Source organism: Heloderma suspectum, chromosome 4 (assembly GCF_057233095.1).
Source record: "Heloderma suspectum isolate Gila_16-S chromosome 4, 16-S_ref, whole genome shotgun sequence".
Classification (NCBI taxonomy): Eukaryota; Metazoa; Chordata; class Lepidosauria; order Squamata; family Helodermatidae; genus Heloderma; species Heloderma suspectum.
Window position 1 is genome coordinate 28,001,892 of NC_139461.1, and position 12,379 is coordinate 28,014,270.

Below are 12,379 nucleotides of genomic sequence, written 5' to 3' on the forward strand. Positions count from 1 at the left end.
ACAGTCAACAAGGGGGAACGAGAGTTCTAAAAAGGGAAGGCCTGCTGGAATAATAGAGTCTCTAATGCCTGCTTAAAAACCTTCAAGGAGGCCAGCAGGTGCATTTCAACCGGCAGATCACTCCGCAACTGAGGGGCGGCGAAGGAAAAGGGCCTCCTGCGTGTGGCTGCCGATCTCACGTTAGGCAGCTGCAGCAGATAGGCCTCAGAGGACCTTAGGTGGCGGACTGGGACGTAGGGGAGAAGGCGTTCCCTAAGGTACCTTGGACCTAGACCATGTAAGGCTTTAAAGGTAAGAACCAGCACTTTATATTTTGCTTGGAAACAGCAACTTTATATTTTGCTCCGTTATTCATCTCACTGAGTTCTTTTCAAGGTATGTATTAATACCAATTTGGCTGTGGAAGCCCTGCTCATCGTCATGCAACTCTTCAAGCTCTTTGCCCTCTTCAGCTCCAAGAAGCCCTCAAGGCCAAATTTCAGTGGTGGGTGGAGCCAAACACAAAAGGGGCATGACCAAAATATCAGCATATATTAGTTTAAAGCTCTCACTGCCAGTAACTAAGCCTTGGGAGGGGCATTTCAGCCTTTTAGAACGGGAGAAAAAAACATGCAAAAGCCAGGAAACCATCAAATGATAGGAGGTCAGGAGAAAGGAGATGAGACTAGGGGAATGTGGCATGGCCATCTGAGGAACCCCAGAGAAGGTCCAATTTGGACCCCAGGTGGTCTGGAATTGGCCCATGGGCCTGCAGTTCGACACCCCTGCTTTAACAGAAGCTTAATGTTCAGAAATCAGCAGGTGACGTTTATTGCAGCTGTTGGGTAATAGGAATAACTCAGTATGCTTCCAGACACTAGGGGGTGATAATGTCCTGTAGCTTGATCAGTTCCTATTTCCTGCTCCCTCCCCTTCCTCTTCCTGCTCCTCCTCTTGCCTCTGCAACAAGTGCCATGTGGCCCTCTCCTTGATGGAAGCAAGCATCCAAATCTCATGCCTTCAGTCACTTACACTGATTCACCCAGCCTTATGGGGTGCTTGTAGTTACATTGTTAGATGGCCTTCTCTGACGATGTGTATAACAGCACTAAAAAAGTAAGTTGATTTGAACTTCTTTTAAACTGGCTCTAGCCTGTGTTTATTGCCTCTAATAAGAAATGCTGTGTTGCCACGCTTTCTCTGCATAAAGCAACTCTGCTGTAAGTCACACCAGACTTTCCAACAGCAACACTGAGATAAACACAGCCGCTTGCTCATGTCTGCAAATCAAGCTGCAGTTAAAAGCACAGGAGCCAGTGCCAGCAAAAAGTTGAGACCTGTTTCTAAATGTTGGGCTCCTGGTGAGGTCATTGTTCCCTGCTGTTTCATGCCCCAATCCCCACTATGTGCCTCCTGGTGCCACTTGTCATTGATTTCCCCAATGGCAGGGAGGGTTTAGCAAAGCTTCCAATGGATGCTATCACACTGCACTGATTACGGCAGGATCCAGGAGATCAGAAAGCAGGGACATATCGTTCCTGATACTCCAACTGCTGAAATGCATAAGCCAGGGGTCTCTAAAGCGGTGCCTGTGAGCACCACGGTGTCCAAAGGCACCTCCGATGGTGCATGCACTCCTCAGCCAAAACATCTTCCAGAAGAGCTTACATGCAACCAGTAAAACAAGACAGTCCCTGCCCTCAGGCTGACAATCTTAAAAGGCACGACACATGAGGAAAAAGGAATAGGGAGGGAATAGGAGAAAAAATGAAGTATTTTAGCAGGGCTGGTGCTGCGCTCCGTCTTATCTCCCTCAGTAGAGCCTGCTGGAATGGCTGCTTCTGGTGACAGTTGAGGGAGGAGAAGGCTTCATGGGGGTGGTCTTTCAGGAGCCTTCCATGGGGGTGGTGAAATGGCCCGGCTTCCCCCTTTGACCTCCGTCAGTTCAGCGTGAGGGAATGGCTGCTGGTGGTGACAGTTGAGGGAGGAGAAGTGTGACATTACACACACACACACACACACACATACACTGAGAGCCAGTGTGGGAGCAGGGAGATCCGGGTTCTAGTCCTCAGTCTGCCATGGAAGCTCATTGGGTGACTTTGGGCCAGTCACAGACTCTCAGCCCAACCCACCTCACAGGGTTGTTGTGAGGATAAAACGGAGAGGAGGAGGATAATGTAAGCCACCTTGAGTTCCTTGCAAGAGGAAAAAAGGCAGGATATAAATGCAAGAAATTACACACACACACATACATACATACATACATATATATATATATATATATATATATATATATATGGAGTTTGTAAGTATAATAATATATTCCTGTTATAAGTCTATGTTTATGCTGAGTATCTCTAGGGTGAGAGTGGGATAAGTGACAGGAAGAATGGTGGATTTTCACATGTGTGGTGACTGAGTGAGTGGAGGGGGGAATGAAGTGTGTGTGCTATAAAAGCTGGGTGCTGTGCTTGCATGAGTCAAACAGGGTTTGGGATGGGGATCAGAGAGGGAATTGATCTGTCAAGATTTTAGAACAGAGAGAGAGAGAGGGGGGCGGTCTGTGGTGTTAGTGAAGAGAGTGATCTGGTGTATAATGTATGAGACAACATACATTAATAGAACCATTAAGAGTATCTTATTTACTGTTCAACAAGTTATTTGCTGTAATTAATAAAGTTTATTTGTTTAATCAAATCCTATGCCTTCTGCTCTTGGCTGTGTAAGGGGAAGGTAAGAAAGGAAACAATACAGGTGATATTAGAAACAAGTGTGCCTTCACAGGTAGAGGAATGAGTGTGGGCTGGACCTGAGCCTTAAAGGTCCTGGTGGCAGCATGATTGCATGTGGGGAAGGTGTTTCCTGCTGGGGTGAAAAAGGCCTTAGAGAAGGGGAATTCTCACTGGGAATAGGCAGGAATGCCCAAGGAGCCTTCATGGGGAGTGTTTTTTAAGCCGGGCTGATGGAATGGCTCTCCTCTTCCTCGCCTCTCTTTCTGTTTGTGTTCCCTTTCTGTCTCCTCCCCTCAGACAGTCTCAATTCTGTCTGTCTGTCTATCTATCTATCTATTCTATTTTGCTATGAGAACAATATTTCTACACACACACACACCCCAACTGGGAATCTAGTACTAGAGTAATGTTATTTATGGCAAGGTCAGGGGCCTTGGGCCTCTATGACAACCATGGTCTATCCCAACCAATAACTAGTCCAATTCGGGGACCAGTGTCTGTTCTGACACCAAAATACCAATAGGGTGTTGCAATAGGTGCTGCTAGTGTCTGGACAGAAACCTATTAGGATCTCCATCTAGCCCGTTCTAAAAACACAAGCAGGATGTAATGCGTTTCACTAACAGAGAAATGGGTAATGTGATACTAATGGCTGTTCATTTGGGATTCCAATCGGTGATGGAGTTCAGATTCCTTCAGTCACTTCCCCCCTCTGGCTTTTCCTCACCAGGACTGTAGATGAACAAATAGAGTAAGGATACATGGGACGGATCACTTCACATCTATCCAACCCTCTTCCCCTTGAGTTGTAGAAATCCAAGCCTGAGCATCTTTGAGAAGTTTCAAAATGCCTTGGTATTTCAGATTCCAGGAGGATTTTTAAGATCTTGGTATCATCTGGAAGACCAGAACTAATCTGGCAGAGGACTCGAGATTTGGCATTTGTTTTGAAAATGTTTTCATGGGATTTTAGCTAGATATTTTATATTAATTCTGACATTTTTAAAAACATGCTTTTATTTTACCTGTACAGAACATGAATTTATAGGCTTGCATTCACATTAATGACACCTATAAGCAGGTTTCAGTGACCAGATGCAAAGGAGGAGATGCCTTGAATAACTACCAGGAAGATGAAATTTCAGTAGGTATAGCTTTCTGTGGAGGGATGAGAAATAGCTGCTGTAGTTCGCTCTTCCACACAATGTTGTTATATTTACTGTTGACATTTGTATTCCACACTTCTTCTAAATGTGCACAGGGCAGCATGTAATTTCGCTCCCTGCTATCTCACAACAACCCTGTGAGGTGGTAGGCTGCCAGGCCTACTGTTGCTCCATTGGACAAGTTGCTGAGGCTGAGAAACACAACTTGGACCCATGTTCTCTTTCAGCCCACAAGCCTCAGATTCAGAGAACTCCAGTCAAATAAGAGTCAGAAATACAGCAGCAGCATGGAGAGCTCTAAGAAATACTGGGGCTGGATGCCAGACAAGCTTGCCTGTATGCTGCTCCACTAGATCATGAATGAGTTTGGCTTATTTTAGGTTGGTTAGCTCCACCTCCATCCTGATAGAGGCCTTCTCTGTTAAAGGGCACTGGTCTGTTTCACCCACAGTATGGGCGGCACTGCAGGATAACAGAGACCAGGTTGGGAACTGAGATTGGGTTCTGTTGCCTGAACGCCTGGTTCAAGTTTCTCAGTGCTTTAGGCTGAGGGACAGTCAGCAGTTCAAGGTCACCCAGTGAGTTTCAGGGCTGACTGAATAGTAGAGGCTGGTGGCTCCAGTGTCAGTGGGGAGGTGAATCTGCTCCAGGTTTCAATCAGAACCAGTCAGAACTCTAAAGGAGCTATCCAAGGAAGCCTTGAAACCAGGTTTTCCCAGTCTTAGTCTCACAACAATAAGGTGGCAGGAGACCTGTCCTCTTTTGCGTCTAGCCGCTTTGTGGGAATCCAAAAGCATTTGGAGTTAGAACATCTCGCAGGCTAATGGTGCACTTGCTTGGCAACGACACCCCTCCCCTTCCTTCCATCCGTAAATCACCCCTGCAGATCCGTTGCTCCCATGGCAGTTGCTGCCATGAATCCAGATGCTCTCCACTTATCTATTTCATTTATTTGCCCTATGAGCAAACTTGTTAATTTATGAGCAGTCAGGAGACATAAGGGCAGTGTAATTGAAATTAAGGACGTGAAAACTGCCGTTAAGTTTAATTAGGACAGAGCGCATTAATCGATTAATTGGTGTGATGAACTGATTAATAGCTCAGTGGTATATTAGAAAACACAGCCGTGATTAATTGGAGCAGGCCATCTGGCCTCTTCCAGTTAGCACCTCGACGACCTGAACAGTCTCTGTCATTGCCTGCCACCAACTCCTGCAGCCTCTTCCATTTCTTCTTCTTCTTCTAATTCTTCTTCTTCTTCTAATTCTTCTTCTTCTTCATTTTTCTTTTTAATTTTTATTTCAATTAATACATATAATAATGCAATCATTTAACCATACTATAGATATAACTTATAAATATACGTTTCTGTAAGATAATAAATACAATAAATAATAAATATAATGAACACCAACAACCCGCAAGACTAAGTAGCCTACCAATGACTAATTCATTCACATCTCCATTTTGAGACTGGGTTTAATATCTGGCCGGATTTTTGGACTTTTGTATTTATTCCCACATCCCCTGCTTTTTTGTACCACCTAACCAGATGAAGAGTTCTGAAGAACTTGAAAGCTTGCACACTTTTGTGGTACTTTTATGGTCCTAGTAAAGGTATTGCCCAACCATGGATTGGGGTGTGTGTGTTTCCTTATGGTCCAACATAGCTATCTTTGGGTTTGTTTGTTTGTTTTAAATCTATAATCTATATCTTTCCCTCTTTGATACTGTAGAACTTTGCCTGATTGTGGTGGCAATCCATCCCATCATAACAACAGCAGCAGCAGCAATTTACATAACACAAGTTAGTCCACTCTGCATGCAGCAAGTTTCCCCTCTGATGTTTCTTCCACAGCAGCATCTGCTTCCTAACAAGCAAGCCACTGGATACTTTAGAACATCATCAGTCACTGTATCTTAGCCAACATCTTCACTATCCACTCAACCCTTCTGCTGTAGTAGGGTCGTGCCTCAAATCTGTCCACAACCCAGTGGGAAGGTCTCCTGTGCAAGCCCCACTGGACACAGAACACAGTATTTGTGTATTGTTGCATGCTTCCCATTTCCCTGTGTGATGGGACAGTGCTACCTGGGTTTGACTTCCTTTGGATGAGAGAGAGAATACGGGAGACTTAAGACATATTTGTAAAATCATAATTCCTAATTTCCTCTAATAGTAAACTACGCTGGTTGAGAACCAACAGGATCGGAGCCAAAAAGGGGCCAATGAGAAACAAGGAGTGAATATCAGCATGCTTGGGTGAATCCTGAGGGATGCAGAAGCACAAAACATTTTTTTTAAAACCCAAGGGATCACACACACACACACACACACACACACACAAATCCAGGGAGGTCTGAACATGCTCAGTGGCCTTCAGGAGTGAGGAAACATTGAGTGTCAGATGGAAAAGAAAAATGGAAACCCAGCGAGCTGTGTGGGGGAGGAGGAAGGGTGAATTGTCTCACCTGAATCCCTAGTATCCTGGGGGAGGACATGGCTGGCAGGAACCTGAACAGGAGTCCCCGCGTTAGAGGATGAGACTACATTTTGTTGCTAGTCCTACTTGTTTGCTTGGTTCACACACATGAAAGGACAGTACAAGTGGCAGCCAATAGCAGTCACTCCTGCAAGGTGACAGATTTGCTATCTAGGGTGGCCATGTGTCCTGCTTTGCAGAGGACAGTCCTCTATTTAAAGGTGTTCTCTACTTGAAGTTCTGTCCAGTCCAAGTCCAGTTTAAAGATAAAGAACCATAAAAAGGGAGAACAGGAGCCATGCTAGATCAGATGCAGGGTGGCCGTGTCCCCTCTTTTACAGTGGACAGTACTCTATTTGAAGGGCTGCCAGGGGACTGTCCTCTATTTTGAAGGTGACGTATTTGAAGGGATGTCCAGTCCAAGTCTGGTTTAAGGGTTTTTTTTTTTTAATGTAAGGACGTTGCTTAGGCTTTGAAGTTGTCCATCAACAGCACTTGGACAGCAGACTGAGCAGGCACACAGGTCACCTGGTCACAGTCTTCCCCACTATAGTAGTGTATTTCTATTTAAATTATGATTATGATTTCTGAATGTGCATATATATATATATATATATATATATGAATTAGCACATGTGAAATTTATGCAGATCTGTGTCTTCTCTTTCTGGTGATGCGTTCCTCTTCCTTGGAAATTCACAAGTGGCCACCCTGTGCATGTTGAGCACGTCTCTTTATGCAAACCTCCCCTGTGTAGTTCAGGCTGCCATTTTATGGATATGTAGATATGACATATTTTGTGTGTTGGGTTATATATCTTTTTATATTTTTATGATTTGTGTCCTCCACTTTGAAACCTGTAGATGTAAGTGGTTTGTAAATACTCGTAGATAAATATTAATTAAATAAATTGGGGCAATAGCCCACTCACATTATTATTCCTCACCAGCTGGTATTCCAAGGCCTGGTGACCCTGACCCTAGAGGTAGCAAATAGCCAAAGGTATACTGCATATAATAAATGTAATAAATAAATTTATAAATAAATACAATATATAAATTGCATATAGGTCATATATAAAAGAAGCCAGCCTTCTCCAACCTGGTGCCCTCCAGATGTTTTGGACTTCATCTCCTATCACCCCCAACTAACATGGCCAAAGGTCAAGAAGACTGGTAGTTGGTGCCCTCCAGACGTTTTGGACAACAGGTTGGGGAAAGCTGCTAGAAGTCATTGATAGCCAAATTTGTCTAATTCCCCTTTACAGTCATCTGCGTTGTTGGCCATCACCACAACCTGAGGAAGGGAACTCCATGGTTTCACTGTGTGAAGAACCAGTTCCTTTCATCTGTCTTGAATCTCCCACCATTCAGGTTCATTGGATGACTCTGGGTTCTAATATTGTGAGAGAGGCAGAAGAACGTCTCCCTATCCACTTTCTCCAAACCATGAATAATTTTATGCACCTCTATTATGTCCCGTCCCCCCCCCGGCACCTTTTCTCTAAAAAGCCCCAAACATTGTCACCTTTCCCTGCTGGGGAACAAAGATGGCCTAAGCCACAGAGCAACAACTTGCTCTCCCACAGTCTTGGAGAGTGAGCATTTCCAATTAGGGTAATCACCAGGGAGAAACTGCAGGCTCCTTCACACGGAGCTTTTATTCTGTGGTTGAGATTGCTCTTTAATGGAAGTTTGTAAGATTGCACTTTAATGGAAGTTTGTGAGATTGCTCTTTAACGGAAGTTTGCGCGCTCTTTATAGGACACCATGACCCTTCAGGGTGTCTCCTGCACAAAATGCCCTTTGTTCCACTTTTAAATAGGTCGCAGATAATGAGCTAGCAAATTACCCTGTTGTGTTCTGCTTCAGTTTCCTCCGTGAAAGAGTAAAAGCCACAAGAAGGGGAACAAGATCAATGAAAGATAATGGAAAATGCAGATACAGGGAGAAGGAGGGGGAAGGGGGTGGGGGGAAAGGAAGTACATGAAAAAGGGAGTCATTGTGATCCTGCATTTAAAACGGAAGCAGAAAGCCCCGTTTTAAATGCAGGATTTTAGGCTGGTGTAGAGATGCCCTGAAAAAGGAATGGAGATTTTCCTCATTTCCATAATTTAGATGACTTGTATCTAGAAGAAGGAGAACCTCCTACATTAGAAAAGAACTAATTACCATTTGATACCAATTATGATTGATTATGTACTTTGCAGCCAAAGATGGATAAGCTCTATACATTCAGTAAAAACAAGACCTGGAGCTGACTGTGGCTCAGATCATGAGCTTCTTATTGCAAAATTTCGGCTTAAATTGAAGAACGTAGGGAAAACCACTAAACCATTCAGGTATGACCTAAATCATATCCCTTATGAATACACAGTGGAGGTGAGGAATAGATTTCAGGAAGGTGACCTGAAACAGTGGAGGTGACCTGATAGACAGAGTGCCTGAGGAACTATGGACGGAGGCCTGTAACATTGTTCAGGAGGCAGCAACGAAATCCATCCCAAAGAAAAAGAAATGCAAGAAAGCCAAGTGGCTGTCTGATGAGGCTTTACAAGTAGCTGAGGAAAGAAGGGGAGCGAAAAGCAAGGGAGAAAGGGGAAGATGTACTCAACTGAATGCAGATTTCCAGAGAATAGCAAGAAGAGACAAGAAGGCCTTCTGAAATGAACAATGCAAAGTAATAGAGGAAAACAATAGAATGGGAAAGACTAGAGATCTTTTCAAGAAAATCAGAGATATCAAGGGAACGTTTTGTGCGAAGTTGGGCATGATAAAGGATAAAGAAGGCAGGGACCTAACAGAAGCAGATGAGATGAAGAAGAGGTGGAAAGAATACACAGAAGAACTATACAGGAAAGATCTGAATGTCCCTGATAGCCATGATAGTGCGGTCACTGAACTTGAGCCGGACATCCTAGAGAGAGAAGTCAAGTGGGCCTTAGGAAGCATGACTAACAACAAAGCTAGCGGAGTATTCCAGCTGAGCTATTTGAAATCCTAAAAGATGATGCTGTTAAAGTTTTGCACTCAATATGCCAACAAATTTGGAACACTCAACAGTGGCCACAAGACTGGAAAAGGTCAGTTTACATTCCAATTCCAAAGAAGGGCAATGCCAAAGAGTGTTCAAACTACCATACAATTGCGCCCATTTCACATGCCAGCAAGGATATGCTCCAAATCTTACAGGCTAGGCTCCAGCAGTATGTGAACCGAGAACTACCGGAAGTACAAGCTGGATTTCGAAGAGGCAGAGGAACTAGAGACCAAATTGGCAACATTCTCTGGATCCTGGAGAAAGCAAGAGAATTCCAGAAAAACGTCTATTTCTGCTTAATTGACTACGCTAAAGCCTTTGATTGTGTGGATCACAACAAACTGTGGCCAATTCTGAAAGAGATGGGAGTACCAGACCACCTTACCTGTCTCCTGAGAAACCTGTACGAAGGTCAAGAAGCAACAGTAAGAACCAGACGTGGAACAACCGATTGGTTCAAACTTGGGAAAGGAGGACGACAAGGCTGCATATTGTCGCCCTGCTTATTTAACTTATATGCAGAGTACATCATGAGAAACGCCGGGTTGGATGAATCACAGGTCGGAATTAAGATTGCTGGGAGAATTATCAACAACCTCAGATACGCAGACGATACCACCCTAATGGCAGAAAGCGAAGAGGATCTAAAGAGCCTCTTGTTGAGGGTGAAAGTGAAGAGTGCAAAAGCTGGTTTGAAACTCAACATTAAAAAAACTAAGATCATGGCATGTGGCCCCATCACTTCCTGGCATATAGAAGGGGAAGAAATGGAAGCAGTGACAGATTTTATTTTCTTGGGCTCCAAGATCACGGCAGACGGTGACTGTAGCCATGAAATTAAAAGACGCTCCTTGGGAAAAAAACTATGGCAAGCCTAGACAGCATAGTAAGAAGCAGAGACATCACCTTGCCGACAAAGATTCGTATAATCAAAGCTATGGTTTTCCCAGTAGCAATGTATGGCTGTGAGAGCTGGACTATAAGGAAGGCTGAGGGCCGAAGAATTGCTGCTTTCAAACTGTGGTGCTGGAGAAGACTCTTACGAGTCCCCTGGACTGCAAGGAGGTCAAATCAGTCAATCCTAAAGGAAATCAACCCTGAGTGCTCCTTGGAAGGACAGATACTGAAGCTGAAGCTCAAATATTTTGGCCTCCTAATGTGAAGAGAAAAGTCACTGGAAAAGACCCTAATGCTGGGAAAGATTGAAGGCAAAAGGAGAAGGGAACAGCAGAGGATGAGATGGCTGGATAGCATCACCGATGCAATGAATATGAACTTGAGCACACTCCGGGAGAGAGCGGAGGACAGGAAGGCCTGGCGTGCTATGGTCCATGGGGTCATGAAGAGTCGGACACAACGACTGAACAACAACAACCAATTATGTAGAAGAGGAGGATAAAGGACAAACAATTTCAAAAGTATTCAGAAACCACTAGATGGAGGTTTGTTAATGAGAAAAATAATCTAGAAAAGATTAAAGTGATGATGTATGATATTGGAGGCTAGAGCCAATAAAACGCCACTTGGCTTCTATTTTGTAGAAGCCTTGTAAAATCAATTTATTACAGAGAACTAGATGTATCTGTATTATCGATTCTGGCCCTTACTTATTAAATAAAAATAACTGTCAACAGACAAAAAGGAAGCAATACTTGCCACCGGCGTGGGAATTGGTTGTTACGGTTATATGTCTTACTGCTAAAAGAGGAGAAGTATATATTTTAAATCAATAGGCTTGCAGGCAGTCAGGTCCTGCAATTAGTTCTCGGTTGCAATTTCCACTGGAACAGGAGGTTTGTATAAAACAGAATGCCCCCTTTACTGCTGCAATCGCTAAATCTTGGTCATTCTGAATGGCTGGGGCATTCTGGGAGTTGTAGGACTTTTCTCTGTCTAAACATGCGTAGGATCGCACCCTAAGTTAATCGATTGAAATAATTTTAAATTCCAGGTTTCTGTGGTGTGTCAGGGAAATGAAATGGGCTCAAGATGTGGCATTGCTGTGCACACCCCTGACACACCCTCAACACGCCCCAGGGCAATTTCCCCCAGTTTCCCCTTGATCTACCAGTAGAACATCACTGTTGGAACTCATATGCCAGGGGTGAAGAACCTGAGGCTTGGGAGGTTCAAAGCTGGCCCTCTGGTGGTCCCAGCCTGGCCCTCTGGCATCCCCAACCACTGATTGTGTAGTGGCTTTCTGGCCTTTGTGGAGTTTTTCCTCATTCAAAAAGGTTAAAGTGGTCGGAAAGTCCGGTGTGACTTAGAGCAGAGTTCCTTTAAGTGTAGCGACACAGCATATAGTATCGGAGGCAATGAACACAGGCTAGAGCCAGTTTAAAAGAAGTTCAGATCAACGTACCTATTAGTGCTTTTAATCACATTGTCAGAGAAGGTTATCTGGCACTGTTTGATTAAAAGCGCCCCCCCCCCCCCCAAGCTGGGTACGTGAGTGTAGGTGAGCAAAGACGTGAGATATGGTCACTTGCTACCTTCCTGGAGTGACCACATGGCATTTGTTGAAGAGGCAAGAGGAAGAAGGAAAGGGAGGCAGCAGGAAATAGGAACTGATCAAGCTCCAGCACATTCTCTATCACCCAGTAGTGTCTGGAAGCGTACAGAGTTGTTCCTATTATCCAACAAAAATACTTCTCAGAAGGCTTGGTTACTGGCAGCAAAAGCTTTAAACTAACTAGGCTGGGTTTGGGGGTACTTTGGCTCTGACCCTTTTTCCTTTGGCCCCGCCCACAATTGGAAATTAAAATAGGCTGGGTTTGGAGGTACTTTGGCCCCACCCACAACTTTAAACTAAAATAGGCTGGGTTTGGGGGTACTTTGGCCCCACCCACAACTTTAAACTGAAATAGGCTGGGTTTGAGGGTACTTTGGCTCTGACCCTTTTTCCTTTGGCCCTGCCCACAACTGGAATGCAGCCTCTGGAAGCTTCTCCAAAATGGAATTCAGCCCTCAGGCTCAC